The following is a 22,278-nucleotide window of genomic DNA, read 5'->3' as shown; positions in this document are numbered from 1 at the left end:
TAATGCAGTCAAAAATCGTTCAATCGTTCAAATCGTTCAAATCGTTCAAAACTTTGGTCAAATCGTTCAAATCGTTTAGTCGTTCAGTCGTTCATCTGACAAATCTGACAAGTCTGACAAATCTGACCGTGTGTACGCTCCATAAGAGATGCAGCACTTTGTCTAACAAACTTGACTGCATTCAAATTTTACCTTTCTTGTTGAGTGGAGTATTCTGTTTTTTTTTTTTCAAAATAAGCTTTCATAACTCACGTGACCACTAATAGATTTCAGACCAGCAATATCAGAAAAGATATCAAATAATTTGTCCAAGATGGACCCTATTTATATAAAATAGTTAATAGAAATCATTTTTCATGGTCATAGTCAAAACTTTGTCCTCAGAAATCTTACCGCCAATGGATTTTAGACCTTAATTAATGGCAAAGGTGTGTTCAAATCACTTATCACATTTACAACAATTTTTTATTTTGTGTTTCATGCTTTTTGCCCTGATAGAGGTACATTGCAATCTCCAAGCCTCTATTCTGTTACTTACAATATTGATAGAACATTTGGAAATTTTTCCTCTAAGAATTGGTGGAGTTTTCTGTTTCTAAGATGACATGTGCCCTCAATCTTTTGTTTATTTCTGAATGATTTCAGAGCAAGAATAGTGGGAATTGTGATAATTTATTTCTCAGAATTGGAATCAATACAGAAGAAAGTGGAGCACAAGGCATTGTTCTAGTCTTCTTTGTGATTTTATTCCCTCAGAGCTTTGCAATGCAATCAAAGAGCCACAATTCCATTTCTCACAAAGATTCAGGACATCTTAAATTTTACCTGTCTTCAGTTAAAGACAAATGATAATGGCATAAATATTGTCATAACTGGAAGAAGCAACACACATGTGCAATTGGGACCACATCAGGTACCAATCAGACAGAAGGAAACACTTGGCTGCAATTATTATCTTTTGGTCCTCTGTTTTTGAATCTGTCTTAAAACAGAAATAGGGTTGTATTCCCATACCGGGAGTCGAACCCGGGCCGCCTGGGTGAAAACCAGGAATCCTAACCGCTAGACCATATGGGAAGATGTCGATTGCGTCCTTCACTGTTTCATATAATATAAAAAAAAACATTTCACTGACATTATTTTGTTAAACAAAAATAATCCCACCATTTCAAAAATGAAGTAAATAAGGCAGGAGCCTTGTTAGCGCAGTAGGTAGCGCGTCAGTCTCATAATCTGAAGGTCGTGAGTTCAATCCTCACACAGGGCATTTTTATTGATGTTTGTTTTGAGAGCATGGCATTGCAATCTAAGAGATGCAGCACTTTGTCTAACAAACTTGACTGCATTCAAATTTTACCTTTCTTGTTGAGTGGAGTATTCTGCTTTTTTTTTTTCAAAATAAGCTTTCATAACTCACGTGACCACTAATAGATTTCAGACCAGCAATATCAGAAAAGATATCAAATAATTTGTCCAAGATGGACCCTATTTATATAAAATAGTTAATAGAAATCATTTTTCATGGTCATAGTCAAAACTTTGTCCTCAGAAATCTTACCGCCAATGGATTTTAGACCTTAATTAATGGCAAAGGTGTGTTCAAATCACTTATCACATTTACAACAATTTTTTATTTTGTGTTTCATGCTTTTTGCCCTGATAGAGGTACATTGCAATCTCCAAGCCTCTATTCTGTTACTTACAATATTGATAGAACATTTGGAAATTTTTCCTCTAAGAATTGGTGGAGTTTTCTGTTTCTAAGATGACATGTGCCCTCAATCTTTTGTTTATTTCTGAATGATTTCAGAGCAAGAATAGTGGGAATTGTGATAATTTATTTCTCAGAATTGGAATCAATACAGAAGAAAGTGGAGCACAAGGCATTGTTCTAGTCTTCTTTGTGATTTTATTCCCTCAGAGCTTTGCAATGCAATCAAAGAGCCACAATTCCATTTCTCACAAAGATTCAGGACATCTTAAATTTTACCTGTCTTCAGTTAAAGACAAATGATAATGGCATAAATATTGTCATAACTGGAAGAAGCAACACACATGTGCAATTGGGACCACATCAGGTACCAATCAGACAGAAGGAAACACTTGGCTGCAATTATTATCTTTTGGTCCTCTGTTTTTGAATCTGTCTTAAAACAGCAATAAGGTTGTATTCCCATACCGGGAGTCGAACCCGGGCCGCCTGGGTGAAAACCAGGAATCCTAACCGCTAGACCATATGGGAAGATGTCGATTGCGTCCTTCACTGTTTCATATAATATAAAAAAAAACATTTCACTGACATTATTTTGTTAAACAAAAATAATCCCACCATTTCAAAAATGAAGTAAATAAGGCAGGAGCCTTGTTAGCGCAGTAGGTAGCGCGTCAGTCTCATAATCTGAAGGTCGTGAGTTCAATCCTCACACAGGGCATTTTTATTGATGTTTGTTTTGAGAGCATGGCATTGCAATCTAATGGTGCATACACACGATCAGATTTTTTCTTCAGATATGGACGATAACGATTTAAAAATCGTTCAGTCGTTCATATCTGAAGGAAAATCGTTCATATCTGACATGCCTGAACGATGGACGATCAACGATGCGCGTTCCCGTTTGTCAGATAACGATATCTGACATCTGATGGGTTTGCAGTCAGACTTGGACGATTCCATTCATTTTAATGCAGTCAAAAATCGTTCAATCGTTCAAATCGTTCAAATCGTTCAAAACTTTGGTCAAATCGTTCAAATCGTTTAGTCGTTCAGTCGTTCATCTGACAAATCTGACAAGTCTGACAAATCTGACCGTGTGTACGCTCCATAAGAGATGCAGCACTTTGTCTAACAAACTTGACTGCATTCAAATTTTACCTTTCTTGTTGAGTGGAGTATTCTGTTTTTTTTTTTTCAAAATAAGCTTTCATAACTCACGTGACCACTAATAGATTTCAGACCAGCAATATCAGAAAAGATATCAAATAATTTGTCCAAGATGGACCCTATTTATATAAAATAGTTAATAGAAATCATTTTTCATGGTCATAGTCAAAACTTTGTCCTCAGAAATCTTACCGCCAATGGATTTTAGACCTTAATTAATGGCAAAGGTGTGTTCAAATCACTTATCACATTTACAACAATTTTTTATTTTGTGTTTCATGCTTTTTGCCCTGATAGAGGTACATTGCAATCTCCAAGCCTCTATTCTGTTACTTACAATATTGATAGAACATTTGGAAATTTTTCCTCTAAGAATTGGTGGAGTTTTCTGTTTCTAAGATGACATGTGCCCTCAATCTTTTGTTTATTTCTGAATGATTTCAGAGCAAGAATAGTGGGAATTGTGATAATTTATTTCTCAGAATTGGAATCAATACAGAAGAAAGTGGAGCACAAGGCATTGTTCTAGTCTTCTTTGTGATTTTATTCCCTCAGAGCTTTGCAATGCAATCAAAGAGCCACAATTCCATTTCTCACAAAGATTCAGGACATCTTAAATTTTACCTGTCTTCAGTTAAAGACAAATGATAATGGCATAAATATTGTCATAACTGGAAGAAGCAACACACATGTGCAATTGGGACCACATCAGGTACCAATCAGACAGAAGGAAACACTTGGCTGCAATTATTATCTTTTGGTCCTCTGTTTTTGAATCTGTCTTAAAACAGCAATAAGGTTGTATTCCCATACCGGGAGTCGAACCCGGGCCGCCTGGGTGAAAACCAGGAATCCTAACCGCTAGACCATATGGGAAGATGTCGATTGCGTCCTTCACTGTTTCATATAATATAAAAAAAAACATTTCACTGACATTATTTTGTTAAACAAAAATAATCCCACCATTTCAAAAATGAAGTAAATAAGGTCGTGAGTTCAATCCTCACACAGGGCATTTTTATTGATGTTTGTTTTGAGAGCATGGCATTGCAATCTAATGGTGCATACACACGATCAGATTTTTTCTTCAGATATGGACGATAACGATTTAAAAATCGTTCAGTCGTTCATATCTGAAGGAAAATCGTTCATATCTGACATGCCTGAACGATGGACGATCAACGATGCGCGTTCCCGTTTGTCAGATAACGATATCTGACATCTGATGGGTTTGCAGTCAGACTTGGACGATTCCATTCATTTTAATGCAGTCAAAAATCGTTCAATCGTTCAAATCGTTCAAATCGTTCAAAACTTTGGTCAAATCGTTCAAATCGTTTAGTCGTTCAGTCGTTCATCTGACAAATCTGACAAGTCTGACAAATCTGACCGTGTGTACGCTCCATAAGAGATGCAGCACTTTGTCTAACAAACTTGACTGCATTCAAATTTTACCTTTCTTGTTGAGTGGAGTATTCTGTTTTTTTTTTTTCAAAATAAGCTTTCATAACTCACGTGACCACTAATAGATTTCAGACCAGCAATATCAGAAAAGATATCAAATAATTTGTCCAAGATGGACCCTATTTATATAAAATAGTTAATAGAAATCATTTTTCATGGTCATAGTCAAAACTTTGTCCTCAGAAATCTTACCGCCAATGGATTTTAGACCTTAATTAATGGCAAAGGTGTGTTCAAATCACTTATCACATTTACAACAATTTTTTATTTTGTGTTTCATGCTTTTTGCCCTGATAGAGGTACATTGCAATCTCCAAGCCTCTATTCTGTTACTTACAATATTGATAGAACATTTGGAAATTTTTCCTCTAAGAATTGGTGGAGTTTTCTGTTTCTAAGATGACATGTGCCCTCAATCTTTTGTTTATTTCTGAATGATTTCAGAGCAAGAATAGTGGGAATTGTGATAATTTATTTCTCAGAATTGGAATCAATACAGAAGAAAGTGGAGCACAAGGCATTGTTCTAGTCTTCTTTGTGATTTTATTCCCTCAGAGCTTTGCAATGCAATCAAAGAGCCACAATTCCATTTCTCACAAAGATTCAGGACATCTTAAATTTTACCTGTCTTCAGTTAAAGACAAATGATAATGGCATAAATATTGTCATAACTGGAAGAAGCAACACACATGTGCAATTGGGACCACATCAGGTACCAATCAGACAGAAGGAAACACTTGGCTGCAATTATTATCTTTTGGTCCTCTGTTTTTGAATCTGTCTTAAAACAGCAATAAGGTTGTATTCCCATACCGGGAGTCGAACCCGGGCCGCCTGGGTGAAAACCAGGAATCCTAACCGCTAGACCATATGGGAAGATGTCGATTGCGTCCTTCACTGTTTCATATAATATAAAAAAAAACATTTCACTGACATTATTTTGTTAAACAAAAATAATCCCACCATTTCAAAAATGAAGTAAATAAGGCAGGAGCCTTGTTAGCGCAGTAGGTAGCGCGTCAGTCTCATAATCTGAAGGTCGTGAGTTCAATCCTCACACAGGGCATTTTTATTGATGTTTGTTTTGAGAGCATGGCATTGCAATCTAATGGTGCATACACACGATCAGATTTTTTCTTCAGATATGGACGATAACGATTTAAAAATCGTTCAGTCGTTCATATCTGAAGGAAAATCGTTCATATCTGACATGCCTGAACGATGGACGATCAACGATGCGCGTTCCCGTTTGTCAGATAACGATATCTGACATCTGATGGGTTTGCAGTCAGACTTGGACGATTCCATTCATTTTAATGCAGTCAAAAATCGTTCAATCGTTCAAATCGTTCAAATCGTTCAAAACTTTGGTCAAATCGTTCAAATCGTTTAGTCGTTCAGTCGTTCATCTGACAAATCTGACAAGTCTGACAAATCTGACCGTGTGTACGCTCCATAAGAGATGCAGCACTTTGTCTAACAAACTTGACTGCATTCAAATTTTACCTTTCTTGTTGAGTGGAGTATTCTGTTTTTTTTTTTTCAAAATAAGCTTTCATAACTCACGTGACCACTAATAGATTTCAGACCAGCAATATCAGAAAAGATATCAAATAATTTGTCCAAGATGGACCCTATTTATATAAAATAGTTAATAGAAATCATTTTTCATGGTCATAGTCAAAACTTTGTCCTCAGAAATCTTACCGCCAATGGATTTTAGACCTTAATTAATGGCAAAGGTGTGTTCAAATCACTTATCACATTTACAACAATTTTTTATTTTGTGTTTCATGCTTTTTGCCCTGATAGAGGTACATTGCAATCTCCAAGCCTCTATTCTGTTACTTACAATATTGATAGAACATTTGGAAATTTTTCCTCTAAGAATTGGTGGAGTTTTCTGTTTCTAAGATGACATGTGCCCTCAATCTTTTGTTTATTTCTGAATGATTTCAGAGCAAGAATAGTGGGAATTGTGATAATTTATTTCTCAGAATTGGAATCAATACAGAAGAAAGTGGAGCACAAGGCATTGTTCTAGTCTTCTTTGTGATTTTATTCCCTCAGAGCTTTGCAATGCAATCAAAGAGCCACAATTCCATTTCTCACAAAGATTCAGGACATCTTAAATTTTACCTGTCTTCAGTTAAAGACAAATGATAATGGCATAAATATTGTCATAACTGGAAGAAGCAACACACATGTGCAATTGGGACCACATCAGGTACCAATCAGACAGAAGGAAACACTTGGCTGCAATTATTATCTTTTGGTCCTCTGTTTTTGAATCTGTCTTAAAACAGCAATAAGGTTGTATTCCCATACCGGGAGTCGAACCCGGGCCGCCTGGGTGAAAACCAGGAATCCTAACCGCTAGACCATATGGGAAGATGTCGATTGCGTCCTTCACTGTTTCATATAATATAAAAAAAAACATTTCACTGACATTATTTTGTTAAACAAAAATAATCCCACCATTTCAAAAATGAAGTAAATAAGGCAGGAGCCTTGTTAGCGCAGTAGGTAGCGCGTCAGTCTCATAATCTGAAGGTCGTGAGTTCAATCCTCACACAGGGCATTTTTATTGATGTTTGTTTTGAGAGCATGGCATTGCAATCTAATGGTGCATACACACGATCAGATTTTTTCTTCAGATATGGACGATAACGATTTAAAAATCGTTCAGTCGTTCATATCTGAAGGAAAATCGTTCATATCTGACATGCCTGAATGATGGACGATCAACGATGCGCGTTCCCGTTTGTCAGATAACGATATCTGACATCTGATGGGTTTGCAGTCAGACTTGGACGATTCCATTCATTTTAATGCAGTCAAAAATCGTTCAATCGTTCAAATCGTTCAAATCGTTCAAAACTTTGGTCAAATCGTTCAAATCGTTTAGTCGTTCAGTCGTTCATCTGACAAATCTGACAAGTCTGACAAATCTGACCGTGTGTACGCTCCATAAGAGATGCAGCACTTTGTCTAACAAACTTGACTGCATTCAAATTTTACCTTTCTTGTTGAGTGGAGTATTCTGTTTTTTTTTTTTCAAAATAAGCTTTCATAACTCACGTGACCACTAATAGATTTCAGACCAGCAATATCAGAAAAGATATCAAATAATTTGTCCAAGATGGACCCTATTTATATAAAATAGTTAATAGAAATCATTTTTCATGGTCATAGTCAAAACTTTGTCCTCAGAAATCTTACCGCCAATGGATTTTAGACCTTAATTAATGGCAAAGGTGTGTTCAAATCACTTATCACATTTACAACAATTTTTTATTTTGTGTTTCATGCTTTTTGCCCTGATAGAGGTACATTGCAATCTCCAAGCCTCTATTCTGTTACTTACAATATTGATAGAACATTTGGAAATTTTTCCTCTAAGAATTGGTGGAGTTTTCTGTTTCTAAGATGACATGTGCCCTCAATCTTTTGTTTATTTCTGAATGATTTCAGAGCAAGAATAGTGGGAATTGTGATAATTTATTTCTCAGAATTGGAATCAATACAGAAGAAAGTGGAGCACAAGGCATTGTTCTAGTCTTCTTTGTGATTTTATTCCCTCAGAGCTTTGCAATGCAATCAAAGAGCCACAATTCCATTTCTCACAAAGATTCAGGACATCTTAAATTTTACCTGTCTTCAGTTAAAGACAAATGATAATGGCATAAATATTGTCATAACTGGAAGAAGCAACACACATGTGCAATTGGGACCACATCAGGTACCAATCAGACAGAAGGAAACACTTGGCTGCAATTATTATCTTTTGGTCCTCTGTTTTTGAATCTGTCTTAAAACAGCAATAAGGTTGTATTCCCATACCGGGAGTCGAACCCGGGCCGCCTGGGTGAAAACCAGGAATCCTAACTGCTAGACCATATGGGAAGATGTCGATTGCGTCCTTCACTGTTTCATATAATATAAAAAAAAACATTTCACTGACATTATTTTGTTAAACAAAAATAATCCCACCATTTCAAAAATGAAGTAAATAAGGCAGGAGCCTTGTTAGCGCAGTAGGTAGCGCGTCAGTCTCATAATCTGAAGGTCGTGAGTTCAATCCTCACACAGGGCATTTTTATTGATGTTTGTTTTGAGAGCATGGCATTGCAATCTAATGGTGCATACACACGATCAGATTTTTTCTTCAGATATGGACGATAACGATTTAAAAATCGTTCAGTCGTTCATATCTGAAGGAAAATCGTTCATATCTGACATGCCTGAACGATGGACGATCAACGATGCGCGTTCCCGTTTGTCAGATAACGATATCTGACATCTGATGGGTTTGCAGTCAGACTTGGACGATTCCATTCATTTTAATGCAGTCAAAAATCGTTCAATCGTTCAAATCGTTCAAATCGTTCAAAACTTTGGTCAAATCGTTCAAATCGTTTAGTCGTTCAGTCGTTCATCTGACAAATCTGACAAGTCTGACAAATCTGACCGTGTGTACGCTCCATAAGAGATGCAGCACTTTGTCTAACAAACTTGACTGCATTCAAATTTTACCTTTCTTGTTGAGTGGAGTATTCTGTTTTTTTTTTTTCAAAATAAGCTTTCATAACTCACGTGACCACTAATAGATTTCAGACCAGCAATATCAGAAAAGATATCAAATAATTTGTCCAAGATGGACCCTATTTATATAAAATAGTTAATAGAAATCATTTTTCATGGTCATAGTCAAAACTTTGTCCTCAGAAATCTTACCGCCAATGGATTTTAGACCTTAATTAATGGCAAAGGTGTGTTCAAATCACTTATCACATTTACAACAATTTTTTATTTTGTGTTTCATGCTTTTTGCCCTGATAGAGGTACATTGCAATCTCCAAGCCTCTATTCTGTTACTTACAATATTGATAGAACATTTGGAAATTTTTCCTCTAAGAATTGGTGGAGTTTTCTGTTTCTAAGATGACATGTGCCCTCAATCTTTTGTTTATTTCTGAATGATTTCAGAGCAAGAATAGTGGGAATTGTGATAATTTATTTCTCAGAATCGGAATCAATACAGAAGAAAGTGGAGCACAAGGCATTGTTCTAGTCTTCTTTGTGATTTTATTCCCTCAGAGCTTTGCAATGCAATCAAAGAGCCACAATTCCATTTCTCACAAAGATTCAGGACATCTTAAATTTTACCTGTCTTCAGTTAAAGACAAATGATAATGGCATAAATATTGTCATAACTGGAAGAAGCAACACACATGTGCAATTGGGACCACATCAGGTACCAATCAGACAGAAGGAAACACTTGGCTGCAATTATTATCTTTTGGTCCTCTGTTTTTGAATCTGTCTTAAAACAGCAATAAGGTTGTATTCCCATACCGGGAGTCGAACCCGGGCCGCCTGGGTGAAAACCAGGAATCCTAACCGCTAGACCATATGGGAAGATGTCGATTGCGTCCTTCACTGTTTCATATAATATAAAAAAAAACATTTCACTGACATTATTTTGTTAAACAAAAATAATCCCACCATTTCAAAAATGAAGTAAATAAGGCAGGAGCCTTGTTAGCGCAGTAGGTAGCGCGTCAGTCTCATAATCTGAAGGTCGTGAGTTCAATCCTCACACAGGGCATTTTTATTGATGTTTGTTTTGAGAGCATGGCATTGCAATCTAATGGTGCATACACACGATCAGATTTTTTCTTCAGATATGGACGATAACGATTTAAAAATCGTTCAGTCGTTCATATCTGAAGGAAAATCGTTCATATCTGACATGCCTGAACGATGGACGATCAACGATGCGCGTTCCCGTTTGTCAGATAACGATATCTGACATCTGATGGGTTTGCAGTCAGACTTGGACGATTCCATTCATTTTAATGCAGTCAAAAATCGTTCAATCGTTCAAATCGTTCAAATCGTTCAAAACTTTGGTCAAATCGTTCAAATCGTTTAGTCGTTCAGTCGTTCATCTGACAAATCTGACAAGTCTGACAAATCTGACCGTGTGTACGCTCCATAAGAGATGCAGCACTTTGTCTAACAAACTTGACTGCATTCAAATTTTACCTTTCTTGTTGAGTGGAGTATTCTGTTTTTTTTTTTTCAAAATAAGCTTTCATAACTCACGTGACCACTAATAGATTTCAGACCAGCAATATCAGAAAAGATATCAAATAATTTGTCCAAGATGGACCCTATTTATATAAAATAGTTAATAGAAATCATTTTTCATGGTCATAGTCAAAACTTTGTCCTCAGAAATCTTACCGCCAATGGATTTTAGACCTTAATTAATGGCAAAGGTGTGTTCAAATCACTTATCACATTTACAACAATTTTTTATTTTGTGTTTCATGCTTTTTGCCCTGATAGAGGTACATTGCAATCTCCAAGCCTCTATTCTGTTACTTACAATATTGATAGAACATTTGGAAATTTTTCCTCTAAGAATTGGTGGAGTTTTCTGTTTCTAAGATGACATGTGCCCTCAATCTTTTGTTTATTTCTGAATGATTTCAGAGCAAGAATAGTGGGAATTGTGATAATTTATTTCTCAGAATTGGAATCAATACAGAAGAAAGTGGAGCACAAGGCATTGTTCTAGTCTTCTTTGTGATTTTATTCCCTCAGAGCTTTGCAATGCAATCAAAGAGCCACAATTCCATTTCTCACAAAGATTCAGGACATCTTAAATTTTACCTGTCTTCAGTTAAAGACAAATGATAATGGCATAAATATTGTCATAACTGGAAGAAGCAACACACATGTGCAATTGGGACCACATCAGGTACCAATCAGACAGAAGTAAACACTTGGCTGCAATTATTATCTTTTGGTCCTCTGTTTTTGAATCTGTCTTAAAACAGAAATAGGGTTGTATTCCCATACCGGGAGTCGAACCCGGGCCGCCTGGGTGAAAACCAGGAATCCTAACCGCTAGACCATATGGGAAGATGTCGATTGCGTCCTTCACTGTTTCATATAATATAAAAAAAAACATTTCACTGACATTATTTTGTTAAACAAAAATAATCCCACCATTTCAAAAATGAAGTAAACTGTTAGCGCAGTAGGTAGCGCGTCAGTCTCATAATCTGAAGGTCGTGAGTTCAATCCTCACACAGGGCATTTTTATTGATGTTTGTTTTGAGAGCATGGCATTGCAATCTAAGAGATGCAGCACTTTGTCTAACAAACTTGACTGCATTCAAATTTTACCTTTCTTGTTGAGTGGAGTATTCTGCTTTTTTTTTTTCAAAATAAGCTTTCATAACTCACGTGACCACTAATAGATTTCAGACCAGCAATATCAGAAAAGATATCAAATAATTTGTCCAAGATGGACCCTATTTATATAAAATAGTTAATAGAAATCATTTTTCATGGTCATAGTCAAAACTTTGTCCTCAGAAATCTTACCGCCAATGGATTTTAGACCTTAATTAATGGCAAAGGTGTGTTCAAATCACTTATCACATTTACAACAATTTTTTATTTTGTGTTTCATGCTTTTTGCCCTGATAGAGGTACATTGCAATCTCCAAGCCTCTATTCTGTTACTTACAATATTGATAGAACATTTGGAAATTTTTCCTCTAAGAATTGGTGGAGTTTTCTGTTTCTAAGATGACATGTGCCCTCAATCTTTTGTTTATTTCTGAATGATTTCAGAGCAAGAATAGTGGGAATTGTGATAATTTATTTCTCAGAATTGGAATCAATACAGAAGAAAGTGGAGCACAAGGCATTGTTCTAGTCTTCTTTGTGATTTTATTCCCTCAGAGCTTTGCAATGCAATCAAAGAGCCACAATTCCATTTCTCACAAAGATTCAGGACATCTTAAATTTTACCTGTCTTCAGTTAAAGACAAATGATAATGGCATAAATATTGTCATAACTGGAAGAAGCAACACACATGTGCAATTGGGACCACATCAGGTACCAATCAGACAGAAGGAAACACTTGGCTGCAATTATTATCTTTTGGTCCTCTGTTTTTGAATCTGTCTTAAAACAGCAATAAGGTTGTATTCCCATACCGGGAGTCGAACCCGGGCCGCCTGGGTGAAAACCAGGAATCCTAACCGCTAGACCATATGGGAAGATGTCGATTGCGTCCTTCACTGTTTCATATAATATAAAAAAAAACATTTCACTGACATTATTTTGTTAAACAAAAATAATCCCACCATTTCAAAAATGAAGTAAATAAGGCAGGAGCCTTGTTAGCGCAGTAGGTAGCGCGTCAGTCTCATAATCTGAAGGTCGTGAGTTCAATCCTCACACAGGGCATTTTTATTGATGTTTGTTTTGAGAGCATGGCATTGCAATCTAATGGTGCATACACACGATCAGATTTTTTCTTCAGATATGGACGATAACGATTTAAAAATCGTTCAGTCGTTCATATCTGAAGGAAAATCGTTCATATCTGACATGCCTGAACGATGGACGATCAACGATGCGCGTTCCCGTTTGTCAGATAACGATATCTGACATCTGATGGGTTTGCAGTCAGACTTGGACGATTCCATTCATTTTAATGCAGTCAAAAATCGTTCAATCGTTCAAATCGTTCAAATCGTTCAAAACTTTGGTCAAATCGTTCAAATCGTTTAGTCGTTCAGTCGTTCATCTGACAAATCTGACAAGTCTGACAAATCTGACCGTGTGTACGCTCCATAAGAGATGCAGCACTTTGTCTAACAAACTTGACTGCATTCAAATTTTACCTTTCTTGTTGAGTGGAGTATTCTGTTTTTTTTTTTTCAAAATAAGCTTTCATAACTCACGTGACCACTAATAGATTTCAGACCAGCAATATCAGAAAAGATATCAAATAATTTGTCCAAGATGGACCCTATTTATATAAAATAGTTAATAGAAATCATTTTTCATGGTCATAGTCAAAACTTTGTCCTCAGAAATCTTACCGCCAATGGATTTTAGACCTTAATTAATGGCAAAGGTGTGTTCAAATCACTTATCACATTTACAACAATTTTTTATTTTGTGTTTCATGCTTTTTGCCCTGATAGAGGTACATTGCAATCTCCAAGCCTCTATTCTGTTACTTACAATATTGATAGAACATTTGGAAATTTTTCCTCTAAGAATTGTTGGAGTTTTCTGTTTCTAAGATGACATGTGCCCTCAATCTTTTGTTTATTTCTGAATGATTTCAGAGCAAGGATAGTGGGAATTGTGATAATTTATTTCTCAGAATTGGAATCAATACAGAAGAAAGTGGAGCACAAGGCATTGTTCTAGTCTTCTTTGTGATTTTATTCCCTCAGAGCTTTGCAATGCAATCAAAGAGCCACAATTCCATTTCTCACAAAGATTCAGGACATCTTAAATTTTACCTGTCTTCAGTTAAAGACAAATGATAATGGCATAAATATTGTCATAACTGGAAGAAGCAACACACATGTGCAATTGGGACCACATCAGGTACCAATCAGACAGAAGGAAACACTTGGCTGCAATTATTATCTTTTGGTCCTCTGTTTTTGAATCTGTCTTAAAACAGAAATAGGGTTGTATTCCCATACCGGGAGTCGAACCCGGGCCGCCTGGGTGAAAACCAGGAATCCTAACCGCTAGACCATATGGGAAGATGTCGATTGCGTCCTTCACTGTTTCATATAATATAAAAAAAAACATTTCACTGACATTATTTTGTTAAACAAAAATAATCCCACCATTTCAAAAATGAAGTAAATAAGGCAGGAGCCTTGTTAGCGCAGTAGGTAGCGCGTCAGTCTCATAATCTGAAGGTCGTGAGTTCAATCCTCACACAGGGCATTTTTATTGATGTTTGTTTTGAGAGCATGGCATTGCAATCTAAGAGATGCAGCACTTTGTCTAACAAACTTGACTGCATTCAAATTTTACCTTTCTTGTTGAGTGGAGTATTCTGCTTTTTTTTTTTCAAAATAAGCTTTCATAACTCACGTGACCACTAATAGATTTCAGACCAGCAATATCAGAAAAGATATCAAATAATTTGTCCAAGATGGACCCTATTTATATAAAATAGTTAATAGAAATCATTTTTCATGGTCATAGTCAAAACTTTGTCCTCAGAAATCTTACCGCCAATGGATTTTAGACCTTAATTAATGGCAAAGGTGTGTTCAAATCACTTATCACATTTACAACAATTTTTTATTTTGTGTTTCATGCTTTTTGCCCTGATAGAGGTACATTGCAATCTCCAAGCCTCTATTCTGTTACTTACAATATTGATAGAACATTTGGAAATTTTTCCTCTAAGAATTGGTGGAGTTTTCTGTTTCTAAGATGACATGTGCCCTCAATCTTTTGTTTATTTCTGAATGATTTCAGAGCAAGAATAGTGGGAATTGTGATAATTTATTTCTCAGAATTGGAATCAATACAGAAGAAAGTGGAGCACAAGGCATTGTTCTAGTCTTCTTTGTGATTTTATTCCCTCAGAGCTTTGCAATGCAATCAAAGAGCCACAATTCCATTTCTCACAAAGATTCAGGACATCTTAAATTTTACCTGTCTTCAGTTAAAGACAAATGATAATGGCATAAATATTGTCATAACTGGAAGAAGCAACACACATGTGCAATTGGGACCACATCAGGTACCAATCAGACAGAAGGAAACACTTGGCTGCAATTATTATCTTTTGGTCCTCTGTTTTTGAATCTGTCTTAAAACAGAAATAGGGTTGTATTCCCATACCGGGATTCGAACCCGGGCCGCCTGGGTGAAAACCAGGAATCCTAACCGCTAGACCATATGGGAAGATGTCGATTGCGTCCTTCACTGTTTCATATAATATAAAAAAAAACATTTCACTGACATTATTTTGTTAAACAAAAATAATCCCACCATTTCAAAAATGAAGTAAATAAGGCAGGAGCCTTGTTAGCGCAGTAGGTAGCGCGTCAGTCTCATAATCTGAAGGTCGTGAGTTCAATCCTCACACAGGGCATTTTTATTGATGTTTGTTTTGAGAGCATGGCATTGCAATCTAAGAGATGCAGCACTTTGTCTAACAAACTTGACTGCATTCAAATTTTACCTTTCTTGTTGAGTGGAGTATTCTGCTTTTTTTTTTTTCAAAATAAGCTTTCATAACTCACGTGACCACTAATAGATTTCAGACCAGCAATATCAGAAAAGATATCAAATAATTTGTCCAAGATGGACCCTATTTATATAAAATAGTTAATAGAAATCATTTTTCATGGTCATAGTCAAAACTTTGTCCTCAGAAATCTTACCGCCAATGGATTTTAGACCTTAATTAATGGCAAAGGTGTGTTCAAATCACTTATCACATTTACAACAATTTTTTATTTTGTGTTTCATGCTTTTTGCCCTGATAGAGGTACATTGCAATCTCCAAGCCTCTATTCTGTTACTTACAATATTGATAGAACATTTGGAAATTTTTCCTCTAAGAATTGGTGGAGTTTTCTGTTTCTAAGATGACATGTGCCCTCAATCTTTTGTTTATTTCTGAATGATTTCAGAGCAAGAATAGTGGGAATTGTGATAATTTATTTCTCAGAATTGGAATCAATACAGAAGAAAGTGGAGCACAAGGCATTGTTCTAGTCTTCTTTGTGATTTTATTCCCTCAGAGCTTTGCAATGCAATCAAAGAGCCACAATTCCATTTCTCACAAAGATTCAGGACATCTTAAATTTTACCTGTCTTCAGTTAAAGACAAATGATAATGGCATAAATATTGTCATAACTGGAAGAAGCAACACACATGTGCAATTGGGACCACATCAGGTACCAATCAGACAGAAGGAAACACTTGGCTGCAATTATTATCTTTTGGTCCTCTGTTTTTGAATCTGTCTTAAAACAGCAATAAGGTTGTATTCCCATACCGGGAGTCGAACCCGGGCCGCCTGGGTGAAAACCAGGAATCCTAACCGCTAGACCATATGGGAAGATGTCGATTGCGTCCTTCACTGTTTCATATAATATAAAAAAAAACATTTCACTGACATTATTTTGTTAAACAAAAATAATCCCACCATTTCAAAAATGAAGTAAATAAGGCAGGAGCCTTGTTAGCGCAGTAGGTAGCGCGTCAGTCTCATAATCTGAAGGTCGTGAGTTCAATCCTCACACAGGGCATTTTTATTGATGTTTGTTTTGAGAGCATGGCATTGCAATCTAATGGTGCATACACACGATCAGATTTTTTCTTCAGATATGGACGATAACGATTTAAAAATCGTTCAGTCGTTCATATCTGAAGGAAAATCGTTCATATCTGACATGCCTGAACGATGGACGATCAACGATGCGCGTTCCCGTTTGTCAGATAACGATATCTGACATCTGATGGGTTTGCAGTCAGACTTGGACGATTCCATTCATTTTAATGCAGTCAAAAATCGTTCAATCGTTCAAATCGTTCAAATCGTTCAAAACTTTGGTCAAATCGTTCAAATCGTTTAGTCGTTCAGTCGTTCATCTGACAAATCTGACAAGTCTGACAAATCTGACCGTGTGTACGCTCCATAAGAGATGCAGCACTTTGTCTAACAAACTTGACTGCATTCAAATTTTACCTTTCTTGTTGAGTGGAGTATTCTGTTTTTTTTTTTTCAAAATAAGCTTTCATAACTCACGTGACCACTAATAGATTTCAGACCAGCAATATCAGAAAAGATATCAAATAATTTGTCCAAGATGGACCCTATTTATATAAAATAGTTAATAGAAATCATTTTTCATGGTCATAGTCAAAACTTTGTCCTCAGAAATCTTACCGCCAATGGATTTTAGACCTTAATTAATGGCAAAGGTGTGTTCAAATCACTTATCACATTTACAACAATTTTTTATTTTGTGTTTCATGCTTTTTGCCCTGATAGAGGTACATTGCAATCTCCAAGCCTCTATTCTGTTACTTACAATATTGATAGAACATTTGGAAATTTTTCCTCTAAGAATTGGTGGAGTTTTCTGTTTCTAAGATGACATGTGCCCTCAATCTTTTGTTTATTTCTGAATGATTTCAGAGCAAGAATAGTGGGAATTGTGATAATTTATTTCTCAGAATTGGAATCAATACAGAAGAAAGTGGAGCACAAGGCATTGTTCTAGTCTTCTTTGTGATTTTATTCCCTCAGAGCTTTGCAATACAATCAAAGAGCCACAATTCCATTTCTCACAAAGATTCAGGACATCTTAAATTTTACCTGTCTTCAGTTAAAGACAAATGATAATGGCATAAATATTGTCATAACTGGAAGAAGCAACACACATGTGCAATTGGGACCACATCAGGTACCAATCAGACAGAAGGAAACACTTGGCTGCAATTATTATCTTTTGGTCCTCTGTTTTTGAATCTGTCTTAAAACAGAAATAGGGTTGTATTCCCATACCGGGAGTCGAACCCGGGCCGCCTGGGTGAAAACCAGGAATCCTAACCGCTAGACCATATGGGAAGATGTCGATTGCGTCCTTCACTGTTTCATATAATATAAAAAAAAACATTTCACTGACATTATTTTGTTAAACAAAAATAATCCCACCATTTCAAAAATGAAGTAAATAAGGCAGGAGCCTTGTTAGCGCAGTAGGTAGCGCGTCAGTCTCATAATCTGAAGGTCGTGAGTTCAATCCTCACACAGGGCATTTTTATTGATGTTTGTTTTGAGAGCATGGCATTGCAATCTAAGAGATGCAGCACTTTGTCTAACAAACTTGACTGCATTCAAATTTTACCTTTCTTGTTGAGTGGAGTATTCTGCTTTTTTTTTTTCAAAATAAGCTTTCATAACTCACGTGACCACTAATAGATTTCAGACCAGCAATATCAGAAAAGATATCAAATAATTTGTCCAAGATGGACCCTATTTATATAAAATAGTTAATAGAAATCATTTTTCATGGTCATAGTCAAAACTTTGTCCTCAGAAATCTTACCGCCAATGGATTTTAGACCTTAATTAATGGCAAAGGTGTGTTCAAATCACTTATCACATTTACAACAATTTTTTATTTTGTGTTTCATGCTTTTTGCCCTGATAGAGGTACATTGCAATCTCCAAGCCTCTATTCTGTTACTTACAATATTGATAGAACATTTGGAAATTTTTCCTCTAAGAATTGGTGGAGTTTTCTGTTTCTAAGATGACATGTGCCCTCAATCTTTTGTTTATTTCTGAATGATTTCAGAGCAAGAATAGTGGGAATTGTGATAATTTATTTCTCAGAATTGGAATCAATACAGAAGAAAGTGGAGCACAAGGCATTGTTCTAGTCTTCTTTGTGATTTTATTCCCTCAGAGCTTTGCAATGCAATCAAAGAGCCACAATTCCATTTCTCACAAAGATTCAGGACATCTTAAATTTTACCTGTCTTCAGTTAAAGACAAATGATAATGGCATAAATATTGTCATAACTGGAAGAAGCAACACACATGTGCAATTGGGACCACATCAGGTACCAATCAGACAGAAGGAAACACTTGGCTGCAATTATTATCTTTTGGTCCTCTGTTTTTGAATCTGTCTTAAAACAGAAATAGGGTTGTATTCCCATACCGGGATTCGAACCCGGGCCGCCTGGGTGAAAACCAGGAATCCTAACCGCTAGACCATATGGGAAGATGTCGATTGCGTCCTTCACTGTTTCATATAATATAAAAAAAAACATTTCACTGACATTATTTTGTTAAACAAAAATAATCCCACCATTTCAAAAATGAAGTAAATAAGGCAGGAGCCTTGTTAGCGCAGTAGGTAGCGCGTCAGTCTCATAATCTGAAGGTCGTGAGTTCAATCCTCACACAGGGCATTTTTATTGATGTTTGTTTTGAGAGCATGGCATTGCAATCTAAGAGATGCAGCACTTTGTCTAACAAACTTGACTGCATTCAAATTTTACCTTTCTTGTTGAGTGGAGTATTCTGCTTTTTTTTTTCAAAATAAGCTTTCATAACTCACGTGACCACTAATAGATTTCAGACCAGCAATATCAGAAAAGATATCAAATAATTTGTCCAAGATGGACCCTATTTATATAAAATAGTTAATAGAAATCATTTTTCATGGTCATAGTCAAAACTTTGTCCTCAGAAATCTTACCGCCAATGGATTTTAGACCTTAATTAATGGCAAAGGTGTGTTCAAATCACTTATCACATTTACAACAATTTTTTATTTTGTGTTTCATGCTTTTTGCCCTGATAGAGGTACATTGCAATCTCCAAGCCTCTATTCTGTTACTTACAATATTGATAGAACATTTGGAAATTTTTCCTCTAAGAATTGGTGGAGTTTTCTGTTTCTAAGATGACATGTGCCCTCAATCTTTTGTTTATTGCTGAATGATTTCAGAGCAAGAATAGTGGGAATTGTGATAATTTATTTCTCAGAATTGGAATCAATACAGAAGAAAGTGGAGCACAAGGCATTGTTCTAGTCTTCTTTGTGATTTTATTCCCTCAGAGCTTTGCAATGCAATCAAAGAGCCACAATTCCATTTCTCACAAAGATTCAGGACATCTTAAATTTTACCTGTCTTCAGTTAAAGACAAATGATAATGGCATAAATATTGTCATAACTGGAAGAAGCAACACACATGTGCAATTGGGACCACATCAGGTACCAATCAGACAGAAGGAAACACTTGGCTGCAATTATTATCTTTTGGTCCTCTGTTTTTGAATCTGTCTTAAAACAGCAATAAGGTTGTATTCCCATACCGGGAGTCGAACCCGGGCCGCCTGGGTGAAAACCAGGAATCCTAACCGCTAGACCATATGGGAAGATGTCGATTGCGTCCTTCACTGTTTCATATAATATAAAAAAAAACATTTCACTGACATTATTTTGTTAAACAAAAATAATCCCACCATTTCAAAAATGAAGTAAATAAGGCAGGAGCCTTGTTAGCGCAGTAGGTAGCGCGTCAGTCTCATAATCTGAAGGTCGTGAGTTCAATCCTCACACAGGGCATTTTTATTGATGTTTGTTTTGAGAGCATGGCATTGCAATCTAATGGTGCATACACACGATCAGATTTTTTCTTCAGATATGGACGATAACGATTTAAAAATCGTTCAGTCGTTCATATCTGAAGGAAAATCGTTCATATCTGACATGCCTGAACGATGGACGATCAACGATGCGCGTTCCCGTTTGTCAGATAACGATATCTGACATCTGATGGGTTTGCAGTCAGACTTGGACGATTCCATTCATTTTAATGCAGTCAAAAATCGTTCAATCGTTCAAATCGTTCAAATCGTTCAAAACTTTGGTCAAATCGTTCAAATCGTTTAGTCGTTCAGTCGTTCATCTGACAAATCTGACAAGTCTGACAAATCTGACCGTGTGTACGCTCCATAAGAGATGCAGCACTTTGTCTAACAAACTTGACTGCATTCAAATTTTACCTTTCTTGTTGAGTGGAGTATTCTGTTTTTTTTTTTTCAAAATAAGCTTTCATAACTCACGTGACCACTAATAGATTTCAGACCAGCAATATCAGAAAAGATATCAAATAATTTGTCCAAGATGGACCCTATTTATATAAAATAGTTAATAGAAATCATTTTTCATGGTCATAGTCAAAACTTTGTCCTCAGAAATCTTACCGCCAATGGATTTTAGACCTTAATTAATGGCAAAGGTGTGTTCAAATCACTTATCACATTTACAACAATTTTTTATTTTGTGTTTCATGCTTTTTGCCCTGATAGAGGTACATTGCAATCTCCAAGCCTCTATTCTGTTACTTACAATATTGATAGAACATTTGGAAATTTTTCCTCTAAGAATTGGTGGAGTTTTCTGTTTCTAAGATGACATGTGCCCTCAATCTTTTGTTTATTTCTGAATGATTTCAGAGCAAGAATAGTGGGAATTGTGATAATTTATTTCTCAGAATTGGAATCAATACAGAAGAAAGTGGAGCACAAGGCATTGTTCTAGTCTTCTTTGTGATTTTATTCCCTCAGAGCTTTGCAATGCAATCAAAGAGCCACAATTCCATTTCTCACAAAGATTCAGGACATCTTAAATTTTACCTGTCTTCAGTTAAAGACAAATGATAATGGCATAAATATTGTCATAACTGGAAGAAGCAACACACATGTGCAATTGGGACCACATCAGGTACCAATCAGACAGAAGGAAACACTTGGCTGCAATTATTATCTTTTGGTCCTCTGTTTTTGAATCTGTCTTAAAACAGAAATAGGGTTGTATTCCCATACCGGGAGTCGAACCCGGGCCGCCTGGGTGAAAACCAGGAATCCTAACCGCTAGACCATATGGGAAGATGTCGATTGCGTCCTTCACTGTTTCATATAATATAAAAAAAAACATTTCACTGACATTATTTTGTTAAACAAAAATAATCCCACCATTTCAAAAATGAAGTAAATAAGGCAGGAGCCTTGTTAGCGCAGTAGGTAGCGCGTCAGTCTCATAATCTGAAGGTCGTGAGTTCAATCCTCACACAGGGCATTTTTATTGATGTTTGTTTTGAGAGCATGGCATTGCAATCTAAGAGATGCAGCACTTTGTCTAACAAACTTGACTGCATTCAAATTTTACCTTTCTTGTTGAGTGGAGTATTCTGCTTTTTTTTTTTCAAAATAAGCTTTCATAACTCACGTGACCACTAATAGATTTCAGACCAGCAATATCAGAAAAGATATCAAATAATTTGTCCAAGATGGACCCTATTTATATAAAATAGTTAATAGAAATCATTTTTCATGGTCATAGTCAAAACTTTGTCCTCAGAAATCTTACCGCCAATGGATTTTAGACCTTAATTAATGGCAAAGGTGTGTTCAAATCACTTATCACATTTACAACAATTTTTTATTTTGTGTTTCATGCTTTTTGCCCTGATAGAGGTACATTGCAATCTCCAAGCCTCTATTCTGTTACTTACAATATTGATAGAAC

At 36.0% G+C, this 22,278-nt stretch overlaps 30 non-coding genes across 30 annotated transcripts; 14 read left to right on the top strand and 16 right to left on the bottom strand.

Moving 5' to 3' along the window:
- Positions 1–1,005: 1,005 nt before the first annotated feature.
- TRNAE-UUC (transfer RNA glutamic acid (anticodon UUC)) lies at positions 1,006–1,077 on the bottom strand. The gene has a single exon. It is a non-coding gene; the product is annotated as a tRNA-Glu (tRNA).
- A 117-nt stretch (positions 1,078–1,194) lies between these two features.
- On the top strand, positions 1,195–1,267 carry TRNAM-CAU (transfer RNA methionine (anticodon CAU)). The gene has a single exon. It is a non-coding gene; the product is annotated as a tRNA-Met (tRNA).
- Positions 1,268–2,170: 903 nt separating this feature from the next.
- On the bottom strand, positions 2,171–2,242 carry TRNAE-UUC (transfer RNA glutamic acid (anticodon UUC)). Its single transcript has one exon. It is a non-coding gene; the product is annotated as a tRNA-Glu (tRNA).
- Positions 2,243–2,359: 117 nt separating this feature from the next.
- On the top strand, positions 2,360–2,432 carry TRNAM-CAU (transfer RNA methionine (anticodon CAU)). Its single transcript has one exon. It is a non-coding gene; the product is annotated as a tRNA-Met (tRNA).
- Positions 2,433–3,685: 1,253 nt separating this feature from the next.
- On the bottom strand, positions 3,686–3,757 carry TRNAE-UUC (transfer RNA glutamic acid (anticodon UUC)). Its single transcript has one exon. It is a non-coding gene; the product is annotated as a tRNA-Glu (tRNA).
- A 1,392-nt stretch (positions 3,758–5,149) lies between these two features.
- TRNAE-UUC (transfer RNA glutamic acid (anticodon UUC)) lies at positions 5,150–5,221 on the bottom strand. The gene has a single exon. It is a non-coding gene; the product is annotated as a tRNA-Glu (tRNA).
- Positions 5,222–5,338: 117 nt separating this feature from the next.
- On the top strand, positions 5,339–5,411 carry TRNAM-CAU (transfer RNA methionine (anticodon CAU)). The gene has a single exon. It is a non-coding gene; the product is annotated as a tRNA-Met (tRNA).
- Positions 5,412–6,664: 1,253 nt separating this feature from the next.
- TRNAE-UUC (transfer RNA glutamic acid (anticodon UUC)) lies at positions 6,665–6,736 on the bottom strand. Its single transcript has one exon. It is a non-coding gene; the product is annotated as a tRNA-Glu (tRNA).
- A 117-nt stretch (positions 6,737–6,853) lies between these two features.
- On the top strand, positions 6,854–6,926 carry TRNAM-CAU (transfer RNA methionine (anticodon CAU)). The gene has a single exon. It is a non-coding gene; the product is annotated as a tRNA-Met (tRNA).
- A 1,253-nt stretch (positions 6,927–8,179) lies between these two features.
- TRNAE-UUC (transfer RNA glutamic acid (anticodon UUC)) lies at positions 8,180–8,251 on the bottom strand. Its single transcript has one exon. It is a non-coding gene; the product is annotated as a tRNA-Glu (tRNA).
- A 117-nt stretch (positions 8,252–8,368) lies between these two features.
- TRNAM-CAU (transfer RNA methionine (anticodon CAU)) lies at positions 8,369–8,441 on the top strand. Its single transcript has one exon. It is a non-coding gene; the product is annotated as a tRNA-Met (tRNA).
- A 1,253-nt stretch (positions 8,442–9,694) lies between these two features.
- TRNAE-UUC (transfer RNA glutamic acid (anticodon UUC)) lies at positions 9,695–9,766 on the bottom strand. The gene has a single exon. It is a non-coding gene; the product is annotated as a tRNA-Glu (tRNA).
- Positions 9,767–9,883: 117 nt separating this feature from the next.
- TRNAM-CAU (transfer RNA methionine (anticodon CAU)) lies at positions 9,884–9,956 on the top strand. The gene has a single exon. It is a non-coding gene; the product is annotated as a tRNA-Met (tRNA).
- Positions 9,957–11,209: 1,253 nt separating this feature from the next.
- On the bottom strand, positions 11,210–11,281 carry TRNAE-UUC (transfer RNA glutamic acid (anticodon UUC)). The gene has a single exon. It is a non-coding gene; the product is annotated as a tRNA-Glu (tRNA).
- A 1,080-nt stretch (positions 11,282–12,361) lies between these two features.
- Positions 12,362–12,433, bottom strand: TRNAE-UUC (transfer RNA glutamic acid (anticodon UUC)). Its single transcript has one exon. It is a non-coding gene; the product is annotated as a tRNA-Glu (tRNA).
- Positions 12,434–12,550: 117 nt separating this feature from the next.
- On the top strand, positions 12,551–12,623 carry TRNAM-CAU (transfer RNA methionine (anticodon CAU)). Its single transcript has one exon. It is a non-coding gene; the product is annotated as a tRNA-Met (tRNA).
- A 1,253-nt stretch (positions 12,624–13,876) lies between these two features.
- On the bottom strand, positions 13,877–13,948 carry TRNAE-UUC (transfer RNA glutamic acid (anticodon UUC)). Its single transcript has one exon. It is a non-coding gene; the product is annotated as a tRNA-Glu (tRNA).
- Positions 13,949–14,065: 117 nt separating this feature from the next.
- TRNAM-CAU (transfer RNA methionine (anticodon CAU)) lies at positions 14,066–14,138 on the top strand. Its single transcript has one exon. It is a non-coding gene; the product is annotated as a tRNA-Met (tRNA).
- Positions 14,139–15,041: 903 nt separating this feature from the next.
- Positions 15,042–15,113, bottom strand: TRNAE-UUC (transfer RNA glutamic acid (anticodon UUC)). Its single transcript has one exon. It is a non-coding gene; the product is annotated as a tRNA-Glu (tRNA).
- Positions 15,114–15,230: 117 nt separating this feature from the next.
- Positions 15,231–15,303, top strand: TRNAM-CAU (transfer RNA methionine (anticodon CAU)). The gene has a single exon. It is a non-coding gene; the product is annotated as a tRNA-Met (tRNA).
- A 904-nt stretch (positions 15,304–16,207) lies between these two features.
- Positions 16,208–16,279, bottom strand: TRNAE-UUC (transfer RNA glutamic acid (anticodon UUC)). Its single transcript has one exon. It is a non-coding gene; the product is annotated as a tRNA-Glu (tRNA).
- A 117-nt stretch (positions 16,280–16,396) lies between these two features.
- Positions 16,397–16,469, top strand: TRNAM-CAU (transfer RNA methionine (anticodon CAU)). The gene has a single exon. It is a non-coding gene; the product is annotated as a tRNA-Met (tRNA).
- A 1,253-nt stretch (positions 16,470–17,722) lies between these two features.
- Positions 17,723–17,794, bottom strand: TRNAE-UUC (transfer RNA glutamic acid (anticodon UUC)). The gene has a single exon. It is a non-coding gene; the product is annotated as a tRNA-Glu (tRNA).
- A 117-nt stretch (positions 17,795–17,911) lies between these two features.
- TRNAM-CAU (transfer RNA methionine (anticodon CAU)) lies at positions 17,912–17,984 on the top strand. The gene has a single exon. It is a non-coding gene; the product is annotated as a tRNA-Met (tRNA).
- Positions 17,985–18,887: 903 nt separating this feature from the next.
- Positions 18,888–18,959, bottom strand: TRNAE-UUC (transfer RNA glutamic acid (anticodon UUC)). Its single transcript has one exon. It is a non-coding gene; the product is annotated as a tRNA-Glu (tRNA).
- Positions 18,960–19,076: 117 nt separating this feature from the next.
- On the top strand, positions 19,077–19,149 carry TRNAM-CAU (transfer RNA methionine (anticodon CAU)). Its single transcript has one exon. It is a non-coding gene; the product is annotated as a tRNA-Met (tRNA).
- Positions 19,150–20,051: 902 nt separating this feature from the next.
- Positions 20,052–20,123, bottom strand: TRNAE-UUC (transfer RNA glutamic acid (anticodon UUC)). The gene has a single exon. It is a non-coding gene; the product is annotated as a tRNA-Glu (tRNA).
- Positions 20,124–20,240: 117 nt separating this feature from the next.
- Positions 20,241–20,313, top strand: TRNAM-CAU (transfer RNA methionine (anticodon CAU)). The gene has a single exon. It is a non-coding gene; the product is annotated as a tRNA-Met (tRNA).
- A 1,253-nt stretch (positions 20,314–21,566) lies between these two features.
- Positions 21,567–21,638, bottom strand: TRNAE-UUC (transfer RNA glutamic acid (anticodon UUC)). The gene has a single exon. It is a non-coding gene; the product is annotated as a tRNA-Glu (tRNA).
- A 117-nt stretch (positions 21,639–21,755) lies between these two features.
- Positions 21,756–21,828, top strand: TRNAM-CAU (transfer RNA methionine (anticodon CAU)). Its single transcript has one exon. It is a non-coding gene; the product is annotated as a tRNA-Met (tRNA).
- Positions 21,829–22,278: the final 450 nt, after the last annotated feature.

The sequence above is a fragment of the Taudactylus pleione genome, unplaced genomic scaffold, assembly GCF_031769625.1.
Source record: "Taudactylus pleione unplaced genomic scaffold, aTauple2 ptg000248l, whole genome shotgun sequence".
Classification (NCBI taxonomy): domain Eukaryota; kingdom Metazoa; phylum Chordata; class Amphibia; order Anura; family Myobatrachidae; genus Taudactylus; species Taudactylus pleione.
Note: the sequence above shows the minus strand (reverse complement) of the source record. Positions and strands in the feature narration are given on the sequence as shown.